This window comes from Amphiura filiformis, chromosome 8 (genome assembly GCF_039555335.1).
Source record: "Amphiura filiformis chromosome 8, Afil_fr2py, whole genome shotgun sequence".
Lineage (NCBI taxonomy): Eukaryota > Metazoa > Echinodermata > Ophiuroidea > Amphilepidida > Amphiuridae > Amphiura > Amphiura filiformis.
In genome coordinates, this window is record NC_092635.1 from 64667596 (window position 1) to 64683869 (window position 16274).

General features: G+C 39.5%; 1 protein-coding gene and 1 long non-coding RNA gene across 2 annotated transcripts in view; both read left to right on the top strand.

Moving 5' to 3' along the window:
* The window catches only part of LOC140159661 (hepatocyte growth factor-like protein), a 52608-nt gene that overhangs the window by 6189 nt on the left and 30145 nt on the right, over window positions 1-16274 (top strand). The window lies entirely within an intron of this gene.
* Window positions 6839-15835, top strand: LOC140159352 (uncharacterized). The gene is made up of 3 exons (XR_011859873.1): window positions 6839-6941; window positions 14011-14308; window positions 15640-15835. It is a non-coding gene; the product is annotated as an uncharacterized lncRNA (long non-coding RNA).

A 16274-nucleotide genomic window follows, 5' to 3' on the forward strand; every position in this document is an offset into this window, starting at 1 on the left:
AGCAGGCGTCTTTGCTAGACCTGAAGATGTCGGTGTGTGTGTCGAATACCTTAACCCGTCCTTTCTTGTCAAGAAGCCTAAAGGAGGCTTTCGCCTGGTTACTGCATTTGCTGATGTCGGTAGATATAGCAAGCCACAACCCTCTCTAATGCCCAATGTGGACTCAACATTGCGCTCAATTGCCAAATGGAAGTATTTGATTGCCACTGACTTGACTAGTGCTTTCTACCAAATCCCTTTATCCCATGAGTCCATGAAATACTGTGGTGTTGCAACTCCCTTTCGTGGGGTGCGTGTGTATACACGGTGTGCCATGGGTATGCCAGGTTCTGAAACAGCCCTTGAGGAACTGATGTGTCGTGTCCTTGGTGACCTCTTAGAGAAAGGTGTAAAACTCGCTGATGACTTGTACTGTGGTGGTAATACTGTGGATGAACTTGTTGAGAATTGGCGTCAAGTTTTGCAAGCTTTGTCTAAGTCTGGGTTACGTCTTTCTGCTTCCAAAACAGTCATTTGCCCCCAAAAGACAGTAATTCTGGGTTGGATTTGGTCAAATGGAACCCTTTGTGCTAGCCCCCATAGCATCGCCACACTTTCCAGCTGCTCGCCTCCAAGCAAAGTTGGTGGCATGCGGTCCTTCATCGGTGCATACAAGGTTCTGGCCCGTGTCATTCAGAATTGTGCCAGTCTGGTAGCCCCATTAGATGATGCTATTGCAGGGCACCAATCAACTGAAGAGCTTACATGGTCTGATAGTCTGCATACTGCTTTTCACAAGGCTCAAGCAGCACTGTCTTCCGCTAGGGCAGTCACACTTCCCCATCCCAATGATCAGCTTTGGATCATTACTGATGGATCCGTGAAGAAACATAGCATTGGGTCGACATTGTATATTTCCCGCAATGACAAACTCTTCCTCGCCGGGTTCTTCAGTGCTAAATTGCGTGATCGACAGCAAACATGGTTATCCTGCTAAATTGAGGCGCTGTCTATTTCTGCCTCCACCAAGCACTTCAGTCCCTATGTTATTCAGTCCAAACACAAGACATGTATCCTCACTGACAGCAAACCTTGTGTTCAGGCATATGAAAAGCTCTGCCGGGTGAGTTTTCAGCCAGTCCTCGCGTGTCCACATTCCTCTCCACTGTCAGTCGCTTCCAAGCATCTGTTCGTCATCTTGCAGGATCAGCTAACACCCCTCAGACTTTGCTAGTCGTAATGCCCCTGACTGCACTGAGCCCACTTGTCAAATATGCTCCTTTATCAAACGTGAAGAGGAAGCAACTGTCCTTCGTGTTTCTGCACATGACATTCTGTCCGGAAAAGCTAAGCTCCCCTTTGCCAGCAAAGCAGCCTGGCATGCTATTCAGCAGGAATGCCCGGATCTGCGACGAACACATGCTCATCTAGTTCAGGGCACTCGCCCTACAAAGAAAGCTACTTCTGTCAAAGATGTGAAGCGCTATTTGCAGGTTGCATCTATCGCTAGAGATGGCCTACTTGTTGTTCGTCGTGATCAACCATTGTCCCCAACTCGCGATTGTATTGTTGTTCCCAGACAGGTCTTAAATGGTCTTCTCACTGCCCTGCACATCCAACTTGACCATCCCTCCAAACATCAGCTCAAGTTTGGTGACCCAGCGTTACTTTTATGCTCTTGATATGGACAAGGCTATTGATCAAGTGACATCAACTTGTCACCAGTGTGCTTCTCTGTCCAATGCCCCTAAGACATTGATCGAGCAGTCCTCAAGTGACCCTCCCGATGCAGTTGGCATTTCTTTTGCAGCTGATATCCTGAAGCGTAGCCGCCAGCTAGTCCTTGTGCTGCGCGAAACCTCAACGCCCTACACAGCTTCTTGCATTGTCGAGAATGAACAACATGGCACGCTATGCGTGATGCCCTGATTCAATTGTGCATTGAACTTCGTCCACTTGATGGCCCCCCTGCAGTCATTCGTACTGACCCAGCACCAGGGTTTGTTCGACTCGCCAATGACAAACTTCTCACACGTTACCATCTATCGGTTGAGATCGGTCGTATTAAAAATAATAACAAGAATCCTGTTGCTGAGAAAGCCATTCGTGAGCTTGAAGATGAGTTGCTCAGACAAGATTCTACAGGTGGTCCGCTACAGCCTTATCACTTGCCATTGCTACTGCAGCCCTTAATACTGTGATCAGATCCCGAGGTCTTTCAGCCCGTGAGATGTGGTTTCAGCGAGACCAGTTTACCAATGAGCAGGTTCCTTTCACTGATTGTCAAATGATTCAGGCCCAGCATGCCTTGCGAAAAGCCAACCACCCACACAGTGCTCATTCAAAGGCCCCATTAGCCTCTGCCTCCCCAGCAGCAGAGTTGGAGGTTGGTGATCTTGTCTACCTCTACTCAGATCGCAAGAAATCTCATGCTAGAGATCGCTACTTAGTCACTACTATCGAAGGCCCATGGTGCAACATCCGCAAATTTGTGGGTTCTCAGCTTCGAATACTTCTTATCGTATCAAGAAATCTGAGTGCTTTGTGTTCCAGTATTGGCCACACCCGGATTCTCGTCCCTTTCCCAAGTCGTCTCCACCCACCGAGGATTCGAGTTTGTTGAAGTGGTCCCTGAATGTACTCCTCCAGAGCCTCCTTTCATACCTGGCGAGTTGTCCACACCTGCTACTTGTGACCCCCTGCCCAGGAATGCTACTCACTCGCACCCCAGTTCTGAGTCAGATCCTCGCGATCCCTTGCGCGATAGCGGTCATAGCTCCAGCAATACCTCCGGTTTGGTTGCACAGTCTAATCCATGTACCGGTAACAGCAGTGAGGTTAGTGAAAGTATCCCCCAAGCTAGTATGGTTGGCCCTGAGATCATGCCACCATTGCTCACACAAAAGGCGTTCTCTGGCGCCCTACCGCAAACTTCCTGAGCACCTGAAAGACTATGTGTTAAACTAAATGGACAGGTCACTGTGTACTATGACATTAATCCATCATCGGTGTCCTCCTATATGGTCACTTCATTGAACTTTGAACTGATTTGCGTATGTCATTTGGAATTCTAAAAGAAAACTCTGGAACTGACGTTTACTTCTTTGAACTTTGGACCATTTTACATTCATGTTGAATGTCAGTTTGTCATTGCAGACAAAAAGACTCTTGAACTGTTGATGTTATTGACTGTTGGCACATTGCCTATTTTGAGTGTTCTAAACCAACAGTGTCTTCATTCACATAAGTTGGTTTCTGCAAGTCAGTTGTTAGTAGTAGTAGTTGTTTAGTAGTGTTATCCTCACTTCCTTGTGAGGAAAGTGATCCTTTTTTTTTTTTAAAAGACAAAAAGAGAGAAAGAGGTAGTTATGCCAGTTGATTCATAGTTGTGTGCCCTTAAGGTGCACTGAGCCTGGATGGGCTCTCTCTCTCTGTCTCTGCTCTCGTGGAAGCTACATGTGCCTGGTTGTGATTATCACATTAGATTAATCCCTAATCCTTTTATTGGCGCTGCAGTATATAAACATGATAAATTAGAGACTGGTCAGAGATAACAGGCCTATGCTTTGGCCTGACCCTATAGCCTAAGCCTAGCTAGGTATGGCCTGGCCTTGCTGCATGTGATCCTGTGGCTACTGGTATGTATAGCATGACTAGCGCATCGGACTCGGAGATGTGATCGGGTACATACTAACAATAAAAAGGCTGACGCAGTATAACAAACATTAGAGTCACGCGGTAGCTTGACCAGCAAGTTTTAAAAAAACGACTGATAAAGAAGAATAAACAGATGCACCGCGAGACTATATTTACACGGAACAAAACGCTATTGTTCTATGATATTTTCGCTGGGTACAAAATATATCTAAAACCATGCTAAATCGTATTTACTGTCCAAAGTGTCATATTTTAATAACTCTTTATTTCAAAAAGTTACACGAATCTTACAGTCAATCCAATTGTTTGATAATAAACAAACATTCTTGCTTTATTTCACGCGGTATTTCACAGCCAAAATTAGTGGCAAATCATAGCTAATCATACTGATATCCACAATCTTTCGACACTGCTACAGCCATACATGGCTGTCACTGTCGCACTAATTTTTCAGATTCACTTTCAAATATACCCAGGCATTTTCCTGGATACCCTACATACAAATTTTGGACCCCATTCGCCAAAAAATCAAGTTTTTCACAATTCTTTTATTCTTTCCGGACCACAGCATATATTCATATTAATAAATACTCCACTTTCACACATCGTAATAACAGGGACGTCCCGTGGCGAAGTGGTTAAGGCCATGGACTTCTAATCCATTTATGAATTTTTGCTCAAGTTGAAACTTCCCACCACTTTTTTTAAATGTTTTATTAATCAATTTATTGTCGTAAATCAAGAATAACACCATTTGAACATCCATTGCTATTGTGATATTATTATTTTTTCATCAAACAAACATGTTTGATTTTTTATTCACATTTAGGCCTAGGCCTTGGGCCTACTTTCACCATCCAGATGCTATCACCATGCCTGACTATCATGGCATCTTCGTCATTTAAAACACCGACATTTATTTATTATTTATTATTTATTTATCAGTGGCTCTGTTCACAGCTCAGACTGAAATTATATTTGATATAAATGTTATAAATGAAAATCACAAACCGCGAAAGATCGCCAACAACTGCCGCTGAATATTGATATCCAACTAGATTTCCCCACAGGGCTAAAGGGCAGGACTTAATTAGGGGAATTAAAATCACAAACCGCGAAAGATCGCCGACAACCGCCGCTTAATAGGGGTATCCAACTAGATTAGGGCTACAAAGAACTACAAACCGCGAAATTTGGATATCCAACCAGATTGCCCGCAGGCATATCGATTATATGGATATCCAACAAATTAAGACCACAAACCGCGAAAGATCGCCAACAACTGCCGCTCAATATTGATATCCAAGTAGATTGCCCGCAGGGCTATAAAGAACCACAAACCGCGAAATTTGGATATGGAACTATTGCCCCACAGGGCTTCAAAGAACCACAAACCACGAAATATGGATATCCAACAAGCTTAAACAACACATTAGCTCCCGATAGAGAGCAGGACTTGATGAGGGAAATCAAAACCACAAAACACGAAAGATTACAAAGAACCACAAACCGCGAAAGACTAGATTGCCCGCAGGCCTATCGATTATAAAGAATCACAAACCACGAAATACGGATATCCAACAAGCTTAGACTATAAACTAGCTCCGATAGAGGGCAGGGCTTGATGAGGGAAATTAAAACCACAAACCACGATATTCAACTATATTGCCCGCTGGGCTACAAAGAGCCACAAACCCGAAATTGGGATATCCAATTAGATTGCCCGCAGGCCTATCGATTATTCGATTATAAAGAACCACAAACCGCGAAAGATCAACAACAACTGCCGCTTAATATTGATACCAACTATATTGCCCGCAGGGCTATAAAGAACCACAAACCGCGAAATTTGGATATGCAACTAGATTGCCCCACAGGGCTACAAAGATCCACAAACCACGAAATATGGATATTCAACAAGCTTAAACTATAAATTAGCTCCCGATAGAGTGCAGGGCTTGATGAAAACCACAAACCACGAAAGATCGCCGACAACCGCCGCTTAATAGGAATATTCAACTTGCCCCGATGGGCTACAAAGAACCACAAACCGCGAAATTCGGATAGCCAAGTAATTTGCCCCGCAGGGCTACAAAGAACCACCAACATTAAAACACGATTATCTGGGGCATTAAGACGCTTCTGTAGTATAGGCTTAAATATATGCGCATTTACCAGTTCCGACATGAAGTAGGCCTAAATCGGATTTACTCTATGTGTGTCTCTCTGGCATTGTCAACATTGGGTGTGTGTTGTTCATTACACAGCCGTGACGTTAGTCACGGCTGTGTCTTTTTTCTTACAGGTTCTTACACAGCCGTGACTAACGTCACGGCTGTGTCTTTTTTCTTACAGGTTCTTCTTTCTTTCTTCTTTCTTCTTTCTTTCTGTCAACCATTACATTTGCTCTAGCACTCACATGCTTACATCGATTTTGACCTAACTTGGTCACAATGATCATTGATCGTGCCCTACATGTCACATGAAACTTGTGGGGTCAAAGGTCACACAGGGTCATAGGGGTCAAAAACGTGAATTTAACTCAAAATGCATATTCTCCTACAAATTACGAGGACAGTGATGCCACTTGCACACGTGAATTGTAATTATTCAGTGTCTATAGGGTGTACACAGATTTGGGGTCAAAGGTCATTAAGGGGTCACTTTTGGTATAAAACGAAATACCTTCAATTTTTTTTATTAGCTAAGGAAAACATAGGACAGTAACGGTATGTTCATATATGAGTTGCAATTACCCAGTGTATATGTGGTATTTTTTCATTTGGGGTCAAAGGTCATTAAGGGGTCACTTCCGGTATAAAACGAAATACATTTAAAATGCATCTTCTCCCACAAATTACGTAGGACAATGACACCACTTGCACATATACATTGTTATTACATAGTGTCAATGTGGTGTACACAGATTTGGGGTCAAAGGTCATTAAGGGGTCATTTCGGTATAAATCAAAATTCCTTCAAAAATTTTAAGAAAAACATAGGAGAGTGATGGTATGTTCAAACATGAATTGGTATTCCCAATGTATTATTTGGTATATTTTTATTTAGGGTCAAAGGTAATTTAGGAGTCACTTCCGGTATAAAATGATCATAGATCTCGATGAGTGACATGTATTAACGCCATTTCACCTGCCACAGGGGTGCTCCTCTTGAAAACGGGCTTTCCATCAAGCACATGATACTGTTACAATGGCAGCCTACACTCATCGGTATCGCGATCGACGTGTCCACAGAAATGGGCACTTTTGGAAGGTATTAAACATTGAAAAGGACCCAAGCAGGTGGTGAGTGTTGACTAAATCACATTAGTAATATTCTAAGGTCACATACATGTATAATATTGAGAACCGATTGCTAATTGTAGAGGTTTATAGACGCGTAAAAAGGTTAGCATGTGAATCGAATCACCATCATGATCACGCAACAATAAACATACGGTACATCACTGATACATATGCGTATGTGCAATTATTGTGCATACCGGTATGGCCATGACCAAGGTTTGTTTTGGACCAGATTTAATACATGTCAAGGAACTTAAACATGTTAAACGATGTCATCAATTCACAAACTGATACTATCTGTCCAGATTGCGATTGTGTTATTTGCATGTTTGGACCAAATTGCGATTAAAGCCATATTATAACATTTGCTGAGGAGGACACCCTCAGTGATTTTTTTAAAATTCATTTTTTTACACGATTATATTCAGGGCTGTCAAGTTTTTGGAATTGCTTGGTTTGAGACAGAGGCGTACCGGGATTTCCCGACTCCAATGGCAATGTTCATTTTGTTCCATGATTATTTGAGCCATGGCACTCGAGAATATGAAAAGTGGGGGGAGGAGTAACAAATTATTCATGATGATGCGTGAGATTTTACTCATTTTCCAGCTTTTTCCGTGAGATTTACTACCTAGGCGTGAGATTATACTACCTTGGCGTGAGAAAGTGACCCAATGCGTGAGACTCACGGCCAATGCGTGAGAGTTCACAGCCCTGTTATATTGTACTTTAAAAGGGTATATTTTAAAACCAATATACCCTGCAAAAATAAAGACTCTAGCTGTAGTTTTGTCATTTTCGAGATTTTGAATAAAAGCGACGGAACCGGCGTTTATTAGGCCAAAAAAAAAAAAAAAAAGGTTTGTCTCAAAGCTGACGAGAAATTTAAAAACAAATGCGAAATGCGATTTTTTTATTTTTTTTTTTTTTATTCCCGACTTTGTGCACCTGGTTCCGAATTTGGCAACCCAAATCATGCAACTTCATTTGCAAAATCACCTCAAAATTATTTTTGTGACTACGGAGCTTAATTTTCATTGCTAGATTATTTATTTACCTTGAAACATCGTCAATATAGTTCACATATTATTTTAAAGATGTTGTAAATTCAACAAAACATCAAGCTTTCATAATACCACAGAGAACCTATTCTTGAGAGGGCACTCTATTCACGTGGTTTCTTTTCCAACGCTAAAAGATCATTTAATTTTGGTGGTTTGCAAATGAAGTGTCCACACTATCGATCGATTACGTAACCCCTGTTATGAATAATTTATTAGGTTTTTCAATGCAATCGCCTCGACCCATTAATACATATTATCTGTATTATCAAAGTACTTGGAATAGCAATCTGGTGAGTTCACTGAACTACGCCCTAATACTGCTAATCTATATTTTGTATGAAAATGTTATAAAATGGCTTTAGTGTTATTCATGCAAGCAATGCATGGAACCTTTTTATATATTGAAGTGAAGTAATTTTGATAGCTGGACATGATAAAGTACAACAAGTCATACCTAGAATATTTTCTCAATTTGAATATTATCCTTTCTAGGTTTGACTGCTTTTACCGTAAAATTTCCGTCAATTCTCGATGTCATGATATGTGCGCCACATTTTTTATGCTCTGCGATTGCCGATTACATAGACGAGAGCAACTCAGCTGGTAGCCAGCAGTGCAGCGAACCTGCCTGTGCAGTATCACTCTGCTATTCAATTGCGTGGTACATGGGTGACACTGACATGTATTTTCAATGTAAAATGCCTATACGGGGACACCCAAAATAAACAAAAGTATTAACATTTCACAGCCGGCCTAACCCTTACCCAGGCTAAGAGTACAATTATTTGACCTCATCAAATGTCGATTGTTCGAATAAAATAAACTGCATTTTCTCCGTGATATTTTATCATATTCCATTTCTAGTCGCTATGATATTTTCTTCTTTTCATTTACATATGTCAGTTTTGGTCAGAAACAGGTGCAAAAACATGCGCAAACTCGACCAATTTTCACATAATTTTGGTACTTCCGCACTTCTTAAATTAACGTTTTGTTGTCATGCTAAAACACTAAGCACATGGTGCCACAATAATACAAACAAAAAAGAATTTGCTTTTATTTATCGTCACAATAATATTAATAAAGGAAACATAGATTATTTAGGAAAAAATTAACTTAATATAAAAACTGAATATTTTCAGGTTGTGATTATAAATAATTAAATAAACATTTAACCGTACATCGTCACTCATCAGTCTGAATTTCCCTCATCAAACCATGCATCGTTCATGTCGTATACGGAAAGCATACACAAAGTGCAAGATTTCCTGACGTTGCATACTTGCATTTACAAATTACTTCAATTCGTAGCAGGTTGGTCAAAATTGTGGGCTTTTATTATTTTAAAAATATAAAAGAATGGAAATTTCTTATTTTTATCATCAATTACCGGTAATGAAAAATTTTTGGCTTCATGCACACTAAGTCATCATATAGTCATGGATTTTAAAACACACGGCGGCTGTCACGTCTTTCATGCTGAGGAAATGGACCCACGAAAAACAGCACTGATCGCAATTTGGCGGCCGTACAAATTTTTGTTCGGACAGGTAATTTTTTGACCTACTCGCCCGATTGGGGAGTGGCAAAAAGTTAAGTTCCATGCCTGCATACGTGCCTTAGTTAACACATTTGCTAGTACTGTCTATTCAATTTAGACAATTACAACCATGTATCTTCTATTCTTGTATTTAAAAGATATTTGAAAAAATAAAAAATTGTGGTCAAACTCAAAGAAAAGTGTTAGCACAGCCTTAGACATGTTACACTAATATTAGTACGTGATTTACACTTTTCAAATTCCAAAGTTCAATTATTTAAAACCCCATTTCTTTTCAATTTTGCGTCATTTTATGCAGTTACTTGGGTCCACCAAAAGGGTTCGCGACCTTTTCCCAAATCATGTGGGACGGTCTATTCTCAACTTAGGGCATAGACCCTATCGAATTCAGCAAACAAATTCTGTCCACCAATCTGTCCTGCCATTTCAATTGTTATACCATTCCAGTTAAACTGGATAGGGTCTATCTATGCATGTAGGTGATATGATGGTCCACGGTTTTGTTGCACAAAATTAGGTGAAGCTCCGTGAGGTGTGCGTGATTACGCTTTTATGCATAACATTATTCCAAGCATTAGTTTTATTTTTTCCTAAAATAATGACATTAAAATTATGGATTTTGTTCTTATTTCAGCTATTTTCAGATATAATTGTGACTCCTCGCCACAACTGAGCCCGGATGTCGCCAATCATCATTTTTTGAGATATTCAACCAAAATATTCTGCTTGAAATTAGCTTTAAAATGATGTATATCATGTCTATAGTACTTGACATTTAAGTAGTGAAAATCAATAAAACAGTCAATAAATCCTTTCTTTCCTATTGTTTATTGTTAAGTTCGATGGAGCATATCTCAATAGTGGCACTGGCGACATCCGGGCTCAGTTGTGGCGAGGAGTCACAATTGTTTTCAGTAACCTAAGGGAGTGTTCATAAATACTTTGGTGGGGGACTTGGGGTGGTTGGAAAAGTTGGAACCTCGGACATCCAAATTTTTTGATCCCCCTAAAAATGGTGGATTTTTTATCCCCCCTTTTTTTTATCCCCCTTTTTACATAATGTATGGTCTAAAAATTTTTTGATCCCCCCTACATGTCCCAAAAAAGGAACCAAAAATATACGTCATTAAGAGTGGCATAGATTTCTTTTTGACATGGGGGGATGGAGTTGGAGAAAATTTCTTGAAGTCTATTGCACCTTTTGGTTGCAATTTCCAAAATAAGTTCATGGTACAAATGCGCGAAGCGCGTGAAAAATGTTGCCATACTGAAGCTAGATTGGCGATACATGTATGGTACAAAACTGGAATGAATTTGTGCGAAGTACAAAAAAATTGGCACTTTTTAGGTTAAAATGGCCAAATTGCCCAAATATGGGGTTATTTTGATCAGAAACCCATATAGGCCTACAGGCGTCAACATTGGGGGGATGATGGTATGGACCACCCCCCCCTCTTTCAAAATATTGGGTGGGAATTTATCCCCTCACCCCCAGGAACTATGCCTATGGTCATTAAGGTGGGACAGGTGTAATTGACACTTTTTTGTGTGGAAAGATCATAGAAACTCTTCACATGATTCATTGTAACAGGTATAGAATTAAATGTAGAAAAACAGGTTCAATTCAAATTTTATGCATATTAATTAGCTAATTTGCATATTTAATTAGCGAATATTAGCCGTTTTTCAAAAAAATGTAGCTCCACTATACAATGTCCTATTGAGACACTTGAGGTGTCAAAATAAAGCTCTTAAAAAGATCTAGTGCATGAGCCTATTTCCAGTAACATCAGGCAGGGTAGGAGGTGTAACACCTATGATTTTGGGGCAAAATGATATCTTGGGTGTACCAATTTTGGCATATTTGGTCATCTGATTTGATCAATATCCAAGAAACATTTCAAAGTAGGTTCTTGCACTAGATATTGGTGTAAAGAACATAACTGCCAACTTTCAGGTCTATGGGGGTATACTTTAGGAGCTGCATTTTTTCAAATGTCGACTTTGGGTGAAAAAATGAAATGTGTGAAAAACATCATGCAACGGGTTCGTAAACAAAGAAAATAATAAGATTCTTGTTGTAATTAGCACGCTTTTTATACAATTTGCATAATTTTTCCGGATTTTTTTTTTATGTTATGAAAACTACATACAGTAATGTGTCTAAAAATGACAAAAACTCATTTTTGATGAAATGATGATTTTGGCCTATCTAATTACACCTGTCCCACCTTAACTCATTAGCTAAAATGACCGTTTGAAGTTATTACTCATTGGAGTCATACAGTGTTACACCAAAATTGTAAAGTGTGCACACATTTTGTTGATTTGAAGCTTGAGAGTACATATAATTGAATGAATACTTAACAAGCATGCCTTCTACCTTAGATTTTCAGGTCATTTTGGGGTCATCCTGGGTCACCCAGGGGTCATCTGAGGTCAAATTACTAATAACTGTTGTATGGGCATGAAACTTGGTGGGTACAGTCAACATTTAGAGTCAAATTTTTGGAAGGTCATTTTTGGGTCATCCAAGGTCACCCAGGGGTAATTTGAGGTCAAATTACTAAAAACTGTCATGGGCATGAAACTAAGTGGGTACATTCAACCAACGCACTGAAGGGTCTATTGTTCTATTGTTTCGATTTGAGCGCTGACATATTGAAAAATGTTGCCAATCAATATTCATGAAGTCGTGTGATCAACACCTACAGCTGTTCAATTGGGCGACTTTATTGTCAGGTGCTTTTATTCATACATTGGGCGTATCGAGCTGCATCGGTTGATCCGCAATTATATTTAATATAGTATCATGTATTATAGGCGTACAAGTATGATTTGCTTTGCTTTATTGATTGATTCAGAAATAGTATGGCTATATGCTTCAGCAAATATATCACATTTGAGGTCCAGGGTAGACTCCTATATACTAGATGCTCATGTAAAATACTATACATTGTAGTAGGCCTACATGTATACATAATAAAACACGATGTGGACCATGCCAATGTCTTTAAAAAATACTACAGTAGGAGTGATATCATAATTACTTCAAATCCTCATATGTAGACCTATTGGCAAGCAATGTAGACAACTTACTTGTGTAGATTCTTATATCCGCCATACAGAGCGCACACTTTGCCTATGCTGCTGAACTGTCCGTAGCGAAATGGTAGAGCAAAAGCGTGTTCACTGAGTATAATCAAATGAGCGCCCAAACCAAGTTGGGCGCTGCAATAGGTTTTTATTGTAGGTGAACCTCTGTTTTGTGTGCATGCGACAACTCATGCACACCCTTGGGATGGACTAGTACAAAAGGTACCTCTCGTACGTATAGGCGCTTTTATGTGACTTCGTTTCATCACTTATTGACAGTAGCCTGCCTATTATAGCGTTCATACGCTGGTCAGGTCAGTTACCGATTTAATGGCGGAAGCCCTTTATCTCGAACAAAAGGTACCTCTCGATGAATAGCGTGTCGGGAACTCCAATTGGCACAAAGGAACAATAAGCGTTACATAATATATTTCTTCTTCTTCCTATATAAACTCCTTGCATTCAACATTTAGAGCCAAATGTTTGGAAGGTCATTTTGGGGTCATCCAAGGTCATCCAGGGGTCAGATGAGGTCAAATTACTAAAAACTATTGTATGGACATGAAAGTTTGTGGATTCAGTCAACATTTAGAGCCAGATTTTTGGAAGGTCATTTCAGGGTCTTCATGGGTTGTTGCAGGTTCATTTCTACTAAAAGTAATCGTGAAAGCAGGCACTCGCGAAAACAGGCGATACTCGTGGTTCACGAACTTCCTTTAGACATTTAAAAAGTTGCGAAAATATGACAATTTGACCTCGGTTAACAGTATCTATGTGTGCCATCAAAATCCCAAAAACTTTTTGCTGGAAAATTAAACTTATCCCATGTCTGAACAAGTTTGAAATTAAAGACCTCTGCTTTGAAGTTTGCTTGAGGGCGCTTTTTATCAAAACATTGGATTTGCTGGGTTTTTTGCGCTAATCAAAGATCCAATTTTTTCCCTTGGTTTTTGTGATGTAATCAGTTGGTACTTGTAAAAAATGCAAAATGCAGGTTGGGGTGACTCACAATGTTATGCGTTATGCACTTCCAAAGTTTATCCTTTGTAAGTAAGCTGAACGAGGGCGCTGTGCACGCTCATACGGTATAATGTATGTGAGTTGGTGTTAATATTTACCAAAATAATTTTTTAGAGAAAATTCTATTTTTTTTGTATCACAGATCCGCATACATAATAAGGAAGATTGGCTATTTAAAAACTTAGTACATTGTATGTGAACTTACGTGGTGATTACGTGTGCTTGTTTGCGTGTTAAGAAACGGGACGCATAAGTGGATTATTTATGTGAGTGGTTGGAACAATCGGGTTTAATTTGTAGTTTTATTTTATTTTCCCTTCATTCACAGGCTAAAATATGTCTGGGCTCCTTCAGCATCAGCAAAATTGTAAAAGGTGTGTAGGATGTGTGGCAGAGATTTTCGTAGGCCTGGATCAGTTGGAATAAGTTTTGACAGTAAGGGTGTGGATAAGTTACCAAACATCACTTGGAATACAAAAGTGTTGCAACTGCAATGTTGACATTACACATAACAACATTCACCCAGCACGGTTTTGTCATAACTGCCATCGATTTATGAGAACCTGTGAAAAGAACGAAGCATGTAGAGAGACGTGGATATCAAGTCGCACATCATCAGGCTAATGGTGAGTTGCTTGATAAGCCTAGCTTCAAATTTGCTTACAGACAGCTTCACATTCGAGGCTAAGGCCCAAGATAACAAAATCATTCAAATCCAAATTGAAACATGAACAGGATATTTATAACATATGTAATGTGTTACAAAAAATCTCAACGCTGATCTACCAAAAAAACCATAGCTTTGGACTTTAGTCTGAATTATTGTGTGCAATTTCGAAGCTGGAGTTCTCAAGTAAGGTGAGTGTCTGCCATGTAAATGTCATACTGCAGGCGCAACTGGTGGACGAAAGAAAAAAAATCTAAAACTGAAGCGCCCATAATGGATATCTGGTTTAGCAATATGCACAAGCATGTATGATGTAGTAAATGGTTCCAAAAAAGTCCCCCTGACATATTTGGGCATAACTAAAAAACTGTTAGGTCCCTTAAGTTGATTTAAAGTGTGAAATGTAGCCTGATTAGTTACATTAGTTACTGTTTTGTCCAACATTTTGTCCTTCATCAGAAAATACAGCCATTTATGAAATTTGAGTCCAAAAAGAAGCTGCATTTTTTAACATACATCATGTAGGGATTTCAAGTAGGCCCACTCACATCTATGCATTTCTCTTAAACAATTGTGAAAAAAAAATGTTGAAAACAAAAATTTGATGAAATTGCTATCATAATGGTTTAAAATTATCCAACAAAATTGTTGATCATGGCTGAGTGATTATTGTCAATTGAATGTGATTGACCAGGTTTCAAATGCACTGCTGGTCTAGGTGATTCCATGAAAGAATTGAACAATTAATTGGAGTGCACTGCCAATCCCCACATTGTAACCCCATTGGACATCTCTAAGACCATCTGAAGCAAGCTGGAAACAATAAAGTCAATGACAACACAACACTGCAAGGGTTGCTGAGAATACTGCAACGTGCATGGAATCACCTGGACCAGCAATGCATTCGAAACCTGGTCAACAGAATGCAGAGTTGTTGCAATGAATTTGTTGAGAATGAAGGTGGACCAACACATTACTAAAAAGGAAAACAACAACTTTCATATTGCACAAGTCACTTTGAACCTTTGTAATCTTTCACATCCAGGGTCAGAATTTTGTTTCACAGTGGGAGAATCAATCTTGATTCTTGCAAAATAAATTTGCAGGAATCATTTGATTCTTGCAAATCAACTTCTGTGTCAACTACAAAAGTTTGTGAGAATTTACTTATTTGATCCATGCAATATCCAAGAATTGATTCTCGCCAAAATTCTGACCCCGACTTCCCACTTCTGAATATGTTTGTGTTTTGTTCATAATGTATTATTATTATCTTTTGTTTTTACACAGACTGCCCAAGTTGACCAGACAAACCAGGACACTAGTCTCTATTATATTATGTTACTCAGGAACCATTCTGACGTTCAGAAAAATACTTTCTAGCATCCAACATTCCATATGAAGCAGATTATGTTCTGTGCATGGATTTGGTAATAGCATTTGCCAATATTGTTGATCAAAGAGGCAGCAGGATAACAAAGGATCACAGCTGCTGTGTTGTGTTCACCTTTTAGTGAAACTGAACTGTTCGGATTTTAGATTTAGTCTCTCAGTAAGCAGCATCTATAGAGAATAGAGATTGATATTTGTGATCGCATTATTAAAAGAAGCAACAGGATTCTCAAGGATGTCATCTCTTTGTGAAACTGAACTGTTTGGATTTTAGATTTATTCACTCAATAGCATGTGCAGAGATTACACCACCTTTGCCAGGCAATGGATCATGTAAAATAGCACAGAATATCTAGATAGAGATGCTATAGTATAGCAGGCCGTTGCAGCACATGCCTGCACCCTCAAACTATGCCTATGAAGGCTTGCTAACATGAATGAATTACATCAACAAAACAAATTAAGAACTTAGTTCATTAAGGGGTACTACACCCTGGCCCAGGGCCTAGATTTCGCTCCTGTTTGCGAGAATC